The sequence below is a fragment of the Scyliorhinus canicula genome, chromosome 3 (genome assembly GCF_902713615.1).
Source record: "Scyliorhinus canicula chromosome 3, sScyCan1.1, whole genome shotgun sequence".
Taxonomy (NCBI): Eukaryota; Metazoa; Chordata; class Chondrichthyes; order Carcharhiniformes; family Scyliorhinidae; genus Scyliorhinus; species Scyliorhinus canicula.
The window spans coordinates 8,054,872-8,067,076 of NC_052148.1; the positions used below are offsets into that span (position 1 = coordinate 8,054,872).

A 12,205-nucleotide genomic window follows, 5' to 3' on the forward strand; every position below is an offset into this window, starting at 1 on the left:
GGGAGCCCCTGTGGGAAGCAGTTGCTGCTGGAGGGGGGGGTGGGGGGGGGGGGGGGGGGGCAGGTCCCGTAGGGAGTCCGTGTCTTGTTGGCCATCGGGGTACTCCACATACGCATAGAACATAGAACATAGAACAGAGAACAGTACCGAGCCATGATCACCCTACTCAAACCCACGTATCCACCCTATACCCGGAACCCAACAACCCCCCCCCCCCCAACCTTACTTTTATTAGGACACTACGGGCAATTTAGCATGGCCAATCCACCTAACCCGCACATCTTTGGACTGTGGGAGGAAACCGGAGCATCCGGAGGAAACCCACGCACACAGGGGGAGGACGTGCAGACTCCACACAGACAGTGACCCAGCCGGGAATCGAACCTGGGACCCTGGAGCTGTGAAGCATTTATGCTAACCATCATGCTACCCTGCTGCCCATATTGCGGGTTATCGTGGAGCAGCTGGACCCTCTCGACCAACGGGTCCGATTTGTGCCCACAGGTGTTTCCGGAGCAGGATGGGCCCGCGGGCAGCCAGCCAGATCGGGAGCGGGGTCCCTGAGGAAGACTTCCTGGGGAAGACAAGAAGGCGTTCATGAGGAGTTTGATTAGTAGAAGTGCAGAGTAGAGACCGGATGGAGTGGAGGGCGTCTGGGAGGACCTCCTGCCAGCGGAGACTGGGAGATTTCTGGACTGTAGGGCCAGCAGGACGGTTTTGCAGACCGTACCGTTCTCCCTCTTGACCTGTCCGTTACCCCGGGGGTTATAACTGGTCGTCCTGCTTGAGGCAATGCCCTTGCTGAGCAGGAATTGACGCAGTTCGTCGCTCATGAATTAGGAAAGCCTATCACTGTGTATGTAGGCGGGGAATCCGAACAGGGAGAAAATGGTGTGTAGCGCTTTAATGATGGTGGGTGTGGTTATGTCGGGGCAGGGGACAGCGAACGGGTAGCGGGAGTACTCGTCAATCACGTTGAGAAAGTACGCGTTGCGGTTGGTAGAGGGGAAGGGACCTTTGAAGTCCATGCTGAGGCGTTCAAAGGGGCGGGAAGCCTGTGTCAGACGCACTTTTTCGGGGCGGTAGAAGTGCGGCTTGCACTCCGCGCAGATGTGGCAGTTCCTCGTGACTGTCCTGACCTCGATGGAGTAGGGCAGGTTGCGGGTCTTCACAAAATGGAAGAAGCAGGTGACCCCCAGGTGGCTGAGATCCTCATGGAGGGCTCGGAGGCGGTCCACTTGTGCGTTGGCACATGTTCTGCGGGACAGGGCATCGGGAGGCTCGTTCAGCTTCCCAGGACGATACACAATGTCATAGTTGTAGGTGGACAACTCGATCCTCCACCGCAAGATCTTGTCATTCTTTATCTTGCCCCGCTGTGCCTTGTCGAACATGAAGGCTACTGACCGTTGGTCTGTGAGGAGGGTAAACCTCCTGCTGGCCAGATAATGCCTCCAATGTCGCACCGCTTCGACTCTGGCCTGTGCCTCCTTCTCGACCGAGGAGTGGCAGATTTTGGAAGCGTGGAGGGTACGGGAGAAGAAGGCCACGGGTCTGCCCGCTTGGTTGAGGGTGAATGCCAGAGCTACATCAGACATGTTGCTCTTGACCTGGAAGGGGAGGGCCTCGTCGATGGCGCGCATCGTGGCCTTTGCGATATCCGCTTTGATGCGGCTGAAGGCCTGGCGGGCCTCCATCGACAGGGGGAACATGGCTGATTGGATGAGGGGACGGGCTTTGTCGGCGTGGTTGGGGACCCGCTAGGCGTAATATGAAAAAAAAGCAGAGGCAGCGCTTCAGGGGCTTGGGGCAGTGGGGGAGGGGGAGCTCCATCAGGGGGCGCATGCGTTTGGGGTCGGGGCCTATCACTCCATTTTGCACTACGTAGCCGAGGATGGCTAGGCGGTCGGTGCTAAACACGTATTTGTTCTTGTCATGCGTCAGATTCAGGAGTTTTGCGGTTTGGAGGAATTTGGGGAGATTGGTGTCGTGGTCCTGCTGATCGTGGCCGCGGATGGTGACATTATCGAGATACGGGAAGGAAAGGGACAATGTTGGAAAATCTCAGCAAGTCTGGCAGCATCTGTAGAAACATAGAACAGTACAGCACAGAACAGGCCCTTCGGCCCTCGATGTTGTGCCGAGCCATGATCACCCTACTCAAACCCACGTATCCACCCTATACCCGTAACCCAACAACACCCCCCCCCCCCCCCCCACCCACCCCACCCACCCATTAACCTTACTTTTTAGGATACTACGGGCAATTTAGCCTGGCCAATCCACCTAACCCGCACATCTTTGGACTGTGGGAGGAAACCGGAGCACCCGGAGGAAACCCACGCAGAAACGGGGAGAACGTGCAGACTCCGCACAGACAGTGACCCAGGCGGGAATTGAACCTGGGACCCTGGAGCTGTGAAGCATTTATGCTAACCACCATGCTACCATGCTGCCCCACGTGCTGTAGGGAGAGAAAAGAGCTAACGTTTCGAGTCCGATGACTCTTTGTCAAAGTTGGTTGCCTGTGAGCCGTATTGGTCGACCATTCAGTCCATCTCCCTTTGGAAGACCGAGAGCCCATTTGTGACACCGAAGGGAACCCTTAAAAAGTGGTGGAGCCGCCCGTCCGCTTCGAACGCAGTGTACTTGCAATCGCCTGTGCGGATAGGGAGCTGATGGTAGGCGGATTTGGGGTCCACGGTGGAGAAGACCTTGTACTACACGATCCTGTTAACCAGGTCAGATATACGGGGTAGAGGGTACGCGTCCAGCTGCGTAAACCTGTTGATGGTCTGACTGTAGTCTATGACCATCCTATTCTTCTCCCCAGTCTTTACCACCAGAACTTGTGCTCGCCAGGGGCTGTTGCTGGCCTCGATAACCCCTTCCTTCAGAACCCGCTGGACCTTGGACCTGATGAAGACCCGGTCCTGGGCACTGTATCGTCTGCTCCTGGTGGCGACAGGTTTGCAATCCGGAGTGACGTTTGCAAACAAGGACGAGGGATCGACTTTGAGGGTCGCGAGGCTGCAGACAGTGAGGGGAAGCATAGGAACTGCCGAATTTAAATGTTAGGCTCTGGAGTCCAACCCCAGGAGTGCTGCTGCGCAGAGGTGGGGGAGGACGTAGAGTCTGTAATTTTTAACTCCCTCCCCTGGACCGTGAGGTCCGTTATACAATACCCCGTGATCTCCGCTGAATGAGAGCTGGAGGCCAGGGCCATTTTATGTTTGACCGGGCAGACAGGAAGAGTGCAGCGTCTTACCGTGGAGGGGTGGACCAAGTTTTCCGTGCTCCCGGAGTCCAGTAGGCAGGTCGTCTCGTGCCCGTTTAGCAGAATCTTTGTTGTTGGCATAGAGAGGGTGCGGGGCAGAGACTGGTCCAGAGTGACTGAAGCGAGCCGTGGCAGACAGTCGGAGTCTTCATCGGGCAGTGAGTAGTCACCCACGGGGTCCTCAGAGCCGATCCAAGATGGCGGCGCCCGTCGGTCGCACATGGTGGGAGGTGGACAAAATGGCGGCGCCCATCCACCGCATGTGGCGCGGAGGCGTAAAATGGCGGTGCCCGGAGGTCAAACATGGCATTGGGGATGGGGGCAGTGAGGTCTGCGGGCCGCACGGGGCCCCTGGATAGAGGGAGGGGGGAGTTCCACCGTCACTGCCCAGGACCACAGCGACCGCCTTTGCCTGGCAGACGGCCACAAAGTGGCCTTTCTTTCTGCAGCCCTTGCAAGTTGCAGAACGGGCTGGGCAACATTGTCGGGGGTGCTTCGCCTGGCCGCATAAATAGCAACGGGGCCCCGCGGGTTTTTCGGGGCGTCCTGGGGGGAGTCCGAGTCCGTGGGGAAGAGAGAGGCCGAGTTCCACGCTGCCCAGGGGGCCGCCGCGCAGTCAGGGGCGTAGGAGCGTGCGTTTCTGGTCGCGACATCTAGGGAGTTAGCGAGGGACTCAGGGTTTCTCTCTCGAATAGTCTCTGGCGGATCTGTGGGGACTGCATGCCTGCAACAAAGGCGTCTCAGATGAGGAGTTCGGTGTGCTCATTAGCAGACACTTGCGGGCAGCCGCAGTTCCTCCCCAGTACAAGGAGGGCACGGTAAAAATCGTCCAGTGACTCACCAGGGATCTGTTGCCTGGTGGCTAGTTAGTGCCGAGCGTAGACTTGATTTACCGGCTTGACGAAGTGTCCTTTAAGCAGGTCCACGGCCGCGTCGTAGTCAGCCGTGTCCTCGATGAGCGTGTGTATGGCGGTGCCGACGCACGAGTGGAGAGTGTGTAGTTTCTGCACCTTCGTCAGGACGTTTTCCACCATACTAAGGTAACCGTTGAAACACGCCAGCCAGTGCTTAAATGTGGCTGCTGCATTAGCTGCGTGGGGGCTGAGTCGTATACACTCCGGTTTAATGCGGAGCTCCATCCTTTAAAATCTTGTCGATTAAATTGATGTGCGATCAATAACCACTGAAATGAAGGAGTAGTCCGAATCGAAGGCTTTAATCTACAAGAAGTGTACCCAGCAGCAGGAGTACAGAAAAGATCTGGCTGCAGGGAAACACAGGTTCTTATACCCCGCCTCCTAGGCGGAGCTACCTTCCTCTCGACCAATGGGAAGACAACACTTTGGGCCAATGGGCAGCAAGCCTTCTACACCAATAACAGCTCACACTCCCAGTAATACCCCTAGCCATACTACCATACCCATTAAGGGGGCGGGGCTTTCCCTTAACAGGGGAGCCCCAACTCCCATAAAAACCCCAGCCTGGGTGCAGGTCGGGGAAGGAGATCTTAGGGGAGCGGACGTGTTTGGATTTGTGTTTGTTCATTTCGATCCATTGTCTGTGCTTCCTGCTCACCACAGATTCAACACTGGCAACGAGGGTGGGATTCAGAGAAGCTGCCATTGACACCGGTTGCTACGCGCCCTGTACACCACATCTAGGCTCAGGAGACCTCTCTACTGACTGCCGAAATGCTGCATGTAGGGCATCTTGAGCCATTTAACGCAGGTATAGACAACTGGGGACAATACGTCCAACGTGTGCACTTTCTGTTAAGATGAATGTAATTACCGTTGATGAGAGACAAACTGTGGTATTGCTCACGGTTTGCGATGTTTTCGATGTGACTCTCAATACCATTATGCTTTCAACTGTCCAACTCGTTATGATAGATGTTTGAAGTGACACATGACACGGAAGAGAAAGAAGAGGAAAAAGAGAGTGACCAGAAAGAAGGCATTGTCCTATTAACAAGCTGCTTTACGCCGGTAATGAGGGTGTTGGTTGCAGAATCCTTCAATTGTGCTGTATTGGACAGTGGCTGCACATCTACTGTGTGTGGGATTGACTGGTTAAAATGTTACCTGGACTCATTGGATGTTGAAAATTGTAACAAGGTTAAAGAATTTAAAAGTTCCACAAGTTTCAGGTTTGGGGATGATAATACTCTGAAGTTGCTGAAAAAAGTGGTGATCCCTTGTAATATTGCCGGAGTAAATCATTTCATTAGCACGGATGTTGTATCAAGTGAGATACCTTTGCTTCTGAGCAGACCGTCGATGAAGAAAGCACACATGAAGCTGGATATGGAACAGGATAAGGCAACAGTTTTTGGAAAGATGGTGGACTTACAATTTACACAGTTGGGACACTATTGTATTCCATTATTGACAAATAATGTTTCAAGTAGAGTGGTTAAGGATGTGTTAACGGAAGTTGAAAATGGGACTTTAGCTGATTAAAAAGCTTGTTGTAGTAAAACTGCATAGGCAATTTGCACATCTGTCTCCTCGGTGGCTGAAAAAGTTTATTAAAGGATGCAGGGGTAAGGGATGATGACTATTCTAAGCTGATAGAACAGGTTAGTGATCACTGTGAAGTTTGTAGGAAGTACAGAAGGACACCATTATGACCGATAGTAACCCTACCTTTGGCCAGGGATTTTCATGACATTGTGGCCATGGACCTTAAGATCTGGGATAAAGCAAATAATATATTTATTTTGCATTTTGTAGGTTTAGCAACCAGATTTAGTCAATCAACGATTGTACGAAGTAAAGAAAGGATCAAATCCTGGAAAAATGGATCGGGACAGGAATGGGTCCACCAGCAAAATTCTTTACGGACAATGGGGGAGAACTTGCTAATGATGAGTTTAGGGATTTGTGAAAACATGAATATCAGATTTATGAATACGGCTGCAGAAAGCCCATTTAGTAATGGTGTCTGTGAAAGAAATCATGCTGTCATCGATGACATGCTTCGGAAAATTTTGGCAGATCGCCCAAACTGCAGGCTCAATTCAGCTTTAGCATGGGCCGGTACATGCAAAGAATTAATTGCAGATGGTTGGAGGCTATAGTCCTTATCAATTAGTGTTTGGTAGTAATCCTAAAAGTCTCTCCATTCTGGATGACCAGCCTCCAGCTTGGGAAGGGACTACAATTAGCTCAGGTTTTGCTGAACATTTAAACGCATTACATAGCAGTAGTAAAGCTTTTTTGGAAGCAGAAGTCTCTGAAAGAATTCGCAGAGCTTCAAGACATAACATACGGCCATCAGATGCCGTTTTTCAGCAAGGAGACATGGTATTGTACAAGAGAGACAATTCTAATGAATGGAAAGGTCCAGGGAAGATCATCGGCATAGATGGCAAAACAATTATTTTGCAACATAGTAATTAAACTGTTCGGGTACATTCATCAAGGATAATGGGTACAGATTACAAATTTCAAATTTAGACAGAGCAGACAGACATGACGAGGAACCAGAGTCATCTGGTACACAATAGAACGATGAGGACCAGTTAACTGCTATAGATAGGGTTTCTGTAGAGGAACACGGCACTTCTGATGAATTAGAACAGGCCATTTTTCCGAAAGGGCAACTGCCAAAGGTTGGTACAAAAGTGACATACTTGCCTGAAAGGTGTAGTCAATGGAAGGATGCAACTGTTATTGGTAGAGCAGGGAAGGCCACTGGAAAGTATAAACATTGGTTGAATGTACAGCATTCAGGGGAGAGAGTTAAGACAATGGATTGGGAAATGAAGTTCAAGAATGGAGGGCACAGAAACGCAGTGCCAGTTCAGATAGTACATCGGATAGTGAACAGCTTCGCAGGAAAAGGTTGAGAACTATTGAAAGGACATCCCGCTACAGAAGAGAAAGATCAAGCAGTACAGAACGAGATACCAGGCGGGAGAGGGGACAAAGTTTATCAAGACCTCGGAACAGGAGTAAGACTACGAATACTAATAGATGTAGAAGCCCACATGCACATGAGGTTTTAGTGGCTTCAAATAAATTAGATGAAAAAGTTCTCAAAGATGCCAAACAGCAAGAATTGTATAGTTGGAGTGAATTTGGGGTATACATGGAAGTACCGGATAGGGGACAAAAAGCTCTTTCCCACAGATGGATTTGCACAGAAAAGGTTCTTCCAGATGGAACTTATAAGGCAAAGGCCAGGCTTGTGGCGAGGGGATTTGAAGAAAACTTAGAAGATCAGGATTTAAGGGTAGATTCACCTACAGCAGGAAAGGTTATTTTAAAGATCTTCTTGGCTCTATTAGCCACAAAGGCAGGGGAATGCAAATCTATAGATATAAAAGCTGCCTTTTTGCTGGGGCATCAGCTCCAGAGAGACATTTTTCTCCAGAGAGACAGAGTGAAGGGGAGAGAGAGTGAAGGGGAGAGAGAGTGAAGGGGAGAGAGAGTGAAGGGGGAGAGAGAGTGAGGGGGAGAGAGAGTGAGGGGGAGAGAGAGTGAGGGGGAGAGAGAGTGAAGGGGAGAGAGAGTGAAGGGAAGATAGAGTGAAGGGGAGAGAGAGTGAAGGGGAGAGGGTGAAGGGAGAGAGAGAGTGAAGGGGGAGAGAGTGAAGGGGAGAGAGTGTGAAGGAGAGAGAGTGAAGGGGAGAGAGAGTGAAGGAGAGAGAGTGAAGGGGGGAGAGTGTGAAGGGGAGAGAGAGTGAAGGAGAGAGAGTGAAGGGGAGAGAGAGCAAAGGAGAGAGAGTGAAGGGGAGAGAGAGCGAAGGGGAGAGAGAGCGAAGGGGAGAGAGAGCGAAGGAGAGAGAGTGAAGGGGAGAGAGAGTGAAGGGGAGAGAGAGTGAAGGGAGAGAGAGTGAAGGGGAGAGAGAGTGAAGGGGGGAGGGTGAAGGGGAGAGCGAGTGAAGGGGAGAGGGTGAAGGGGAGAGAGAGTGAAGGGGAGAGAGAGTGAAGGGGAGAGAGAGTGAAGGGGAGAGAGTGAAGGGGGGAGAGAGTGAAGGGGAGAGAGAGTGAAGGGAGAGAGAGTGAAGGGGAGAGAGTGAAGGGGAGAGAGTGAAGGAGAGAGAGAGCGAAGGAGAGAGAGTGAAGGGGAGAGAGAGCGAAGGAGAGAGAGCGAAGGAGAGAGAGCGAAGGAGAGAGAGCGAAGGAGAGAGAGTGAAGGGGAGAGAGTGAAGGGGAGAGAGAGCGAAGGAGGGAGAGAGTGAAGGGGAGAGAGAGTGAAGGAGGGAGAGCGAGTGAAGGGAGAGGGTGAGGGAGAGAGAGTGAAGGGGAGAGAGAGCGAAGGGGAGAGAGAGCGAAGGGGAGAGAGAGTGAAGGGAGAGAGAGTGAAGGGAGAGAGAGTGAAGGGGGGAGGGTGAAGGGGAGAGCGAGTGAAGGGGGAGAGGGTGAAGGGAGAAGGGAGTGAAGGGGGGAGAGAGTGGAGCGGGAGAGGAGGAAGGGGAGAGAGGTGAAGGGAAGGAGAGAGCGTGAAGAGGAAGGAGAGAGTGAAGGAGAGAGAGAGTGGAGGGAGAGAGAGTGAAGGGGAGAGAGAGTGAAGGAGAGAGAGAGTGAAGGGGAGAGAGAGTGAAGGGGAGAGAGAGTGAAGGGGAGAGAGAGTGAAGGGAGAGAGAGTGAAGGGGAGAGAGAGTGAAGGGGAGAGAGAGTGAAGGGGAGAGAGAGTGAAGGGGAGAGAGAGTGAAGGGAGGAGAGTGAAGGGAGAGGAGTGAAGGGGAGAGAGAGTGAAGGGGAGAGAGAGTGAAGGGAGAGAGTGAAGGGAGAGAGTGAAGGAGAGAGAGTGAAGGGAGAGAGAGAGTGAGGGGAGAGAGAGTGAAGGGGAGAGAGAGTGAAGGGAGAGAGAGAGTGAAGGGAGAGAGAGTGAAGGGGAGAGAGAGTGAAGGGGAGAGAGAGTGAAGGGGAGAGAGAGTGAAGGGAAGAGAGAGTGAAGGGAAGAGAGAGTGAAGGGAAGAGAGAGTGAAGGAGAGAGAGAGTGAGGGGAGAGAGAATGAAGGGGAGAGAGAGTGAAGGGGAGAGAGAGTGAAGGGGAGAGAGAGTGTAGGGGAGAGAGAGTGAAGGGGAGAGAGAGTGTAGGGGAGAGAGAGTGAAGGGAGAGAGTGAAGGGGAGAGAAATTGAAGGAGAGGGAGTGAAGGGAAGAGAATAAAGGTTGACAGTGAAGGAGAGAGTGTGAAAGAGAGAATGAAAGGGAGGGAGAGTGAAGGCGGCACTGTAGCACAGTGGTTAGCACTGCTGTCTCAAAGTGCCAGTGACGAGGGCGGCATGTGGCACAGTGGATAGCACTGGGATTGCGGCGCTGAGGACCCGGGTTCGAATCCCGGCCCTGGGTCACTGTCCGTGTGGAGTTTGCACATTCTCCCCGTGTTTGTGTGGGTTTCACCCCCACAACCCAAAGCTGTGCAGGTTAGTTTGATTGGCCACACTAAATTGCCCCTTAGTGTCCCAAGATGTGGTGTTACAGGGATAGGGTGGGGGACTGGACCTGTTTCGGGTGCTCTTTCAGGTGGGCGGCACAGACTTAATGGGCCGAATGGCCTCTTTCTGCATTGTAGCAATTCTATGATTCTACTGGGGAGAGAATATAGGGGACAGAATGAAGGGGAGAAAGCGTGAAGGGGAGAGTGAATGAAGAAGAAAGAGTTGAGAGAGAAAGTGAAGGGGAGAGTGTGAAGGAGAGAGAGAGTGAAGGGGAGAGAGAGTGAAGGGAGAGAGAGTGAAGGGGAGAGAGAGTGAAGGGGAGAGTGAATGAAGAAGAAAGAGTTGAGAGAGAGTGAAGGGGAGAGTGTGAAGGAGATAGGCTGAATGGGCGAGGGTGGAGAGGAGAGGGTAAAAGGAAGAAGGATAGCGGGCAGCCGGGAATGAACAGTAATGGCTTTAAGGGATTACAGGAAGGAACTGTGCTGGTGGGGCCAATGGGGAAAGCAGAGTGGGGATTAATGGGTGTTTCTCTGGTTGGCAACCAGTAGCTAGTGGTGTCCCTCAGGGATCCGTGTTGGGCCCACAATTGTTCACAATTTACATAGATGATTTGGAGTTGGGGACCAAGGGCAATGTGTCCAAGTTTGCAGATGACACTAAGATGAGTGGTAAAGCAAAAAGTGCAGAGGATACTGGAAGTCTGCAGAGGGATTTGGATAGGTTAAGTGAATGGGCTCGGGTCTGGCAGATGGAATACAATGTTGACAAATATGAGGTTATCCATTTTGGTAGGGATAACAACAAATGGGATTATTATTTATATGATAATATATTAAAGCATGCTGCTGTGCAGAGAGACTTGGGTGTGCTAGTGCATGAGTCACAGAAAGTTGGTTTACAGGTGCAACAGGTGATTAAGAAGGCAAATGGAATTTTGTCCTTCATTGCTAGAGGGATGGAGTTTAAGACTAGGGAGGTTATGTTGCAATTGTATAAGGCGTTAGTGAGGCCACACCTAGAGTATTGTGTTCAGTTTTGGTCTCCTTACCTAAGAAAGGATGTACTGGTGCTGGAGGGTGTGCAGAGGAGATTCACTAGGTTAATCCCAGAGCTGAAGGGGTTGGATTATGAGGAGAGGTTGAGTAGACTGGGACTGTACTCGGAATTTCGAAGGATGAGGGGGAATCTTATAGAAACATTTAAAATTATGAAGGGAATAGATAGGATAGATGCGGGCAGGTTGTTTCCACTGGTGGGTGACAGCAGAACTAGGGGGCATAGCCTCAAAATAAGGGGAAGTGGATTTAGGACTGAGTTTAGGAGGAACTTCTTCACCCAAAGGGTTGTGAATCTATGGAATTCCTTGCCCAGTGAAGCAGTTGAGGCTCCTTCATTACATGTTTTTAAGGTAAAGATAGATAGTTTTTTGAAGAATAAAGGGATTAAGGGTTATGGTGTACGGGCCGGAAAGTGGAGCTGAATCAACAAAAGATCAGCCATGATCTAATTGAATGGCGGAGCAGGCTCGAGGGGCCAGATGGCCTACTCCTGCTCCTAGTTCTTATGTTCTTGTGTTCATGTCAGTAGTGAGGAGGTTAAATGTCTTAAACTCTGAGCATGTAGGGGAATACCTTCACCAATCCTGAGGGGAGACATGTAGAGTGGAAACATCCATATTAACCTGGTGTTAACATTGCTTTAACACTGATTGTGAATTGATTACCTTCTCATTTGCACACTTGGTTCCTTGGTGTACTAAGTCTGGTATGTTGGAATCAGATAAGAAAGATACTGTCCCACGACACTCATACCTCACACCCTCCAAAACCACTCTGGTCGTCACGATGTTCAATATTCCATCTCGGAGTGGAACCTCATTTCCACCGTGACACTGGATTTTCCCGCATAACACATCCCTGTAGGGGACACAGAAACAACTTCAACCTTCAACATTCTTCACTGACACAGATTACTACTGCAAAATGGTTAGAAGGTGTGTGGCTTATTGTTCTTGCTGTCCGCCAATATCATTTCTCCCAAAGGAACCTTGATGCCATCTACTCATTAGATGGCAAACACGACTGAGATGTTCGTCGGTGGTGGAGGGATTGAGTGTTTGTGGAAAGAGGAGCAATCAAGCCGGCTGCTTTGTCGGGGCTGGTTTGGCACAGGGGCTGGTTTAGCACAGTGGGCTAAGCACCTGGCTTGTAAAGCAGAACAAGACCAGCAGCGCGGGTTCGATTCCCGTACCGGTCTCCTTGAACAGGTGCCAGAATGTGGCGACTCGGGGCTTTTCACAGTAACTTCATTGAAGCCTACTTGCAACAGTAAGCTATGATTATTATTATTATTGTCCTGGATGGTGTCGAGTTTCTTGAGTGTTGTTGGAGCTGCACTCATCCAGGCAAGTGGGGAGTATTCCATCACATTCCTGACTTGTGCCTTGTAACATAGAATTTACAGTGCAGAAGGAGGCCATTCGACCCATCGAGTCTGCACCGGCCCTTTGAAAGAGCACCCTACCCAAACCCGT

General features: G+C 51.2%; 1 protein-coding gene across 1 annotated transcript in view; it reads right to left on the reverse strand.

The window, feature by feature from the left end:
• LOC119963795 (mucin-1-like) overlaps positions 1-11,582 on the reverse strand; it is a 211,790-nt gene extending 200,208 nt beyond the window's left edge. Inside the window, exon 1 of the mRNA XM_038793082.1 lies at positions 11,396-11,582. The gene's annotated coding sequence lies outside the window, so the exon portion shown is untranslated. The remainder of the gene's footprint in view (positions 1-11,395) is intronic.
• Positions 11,583-12,205: the final 623 nt, after the last annotated feature.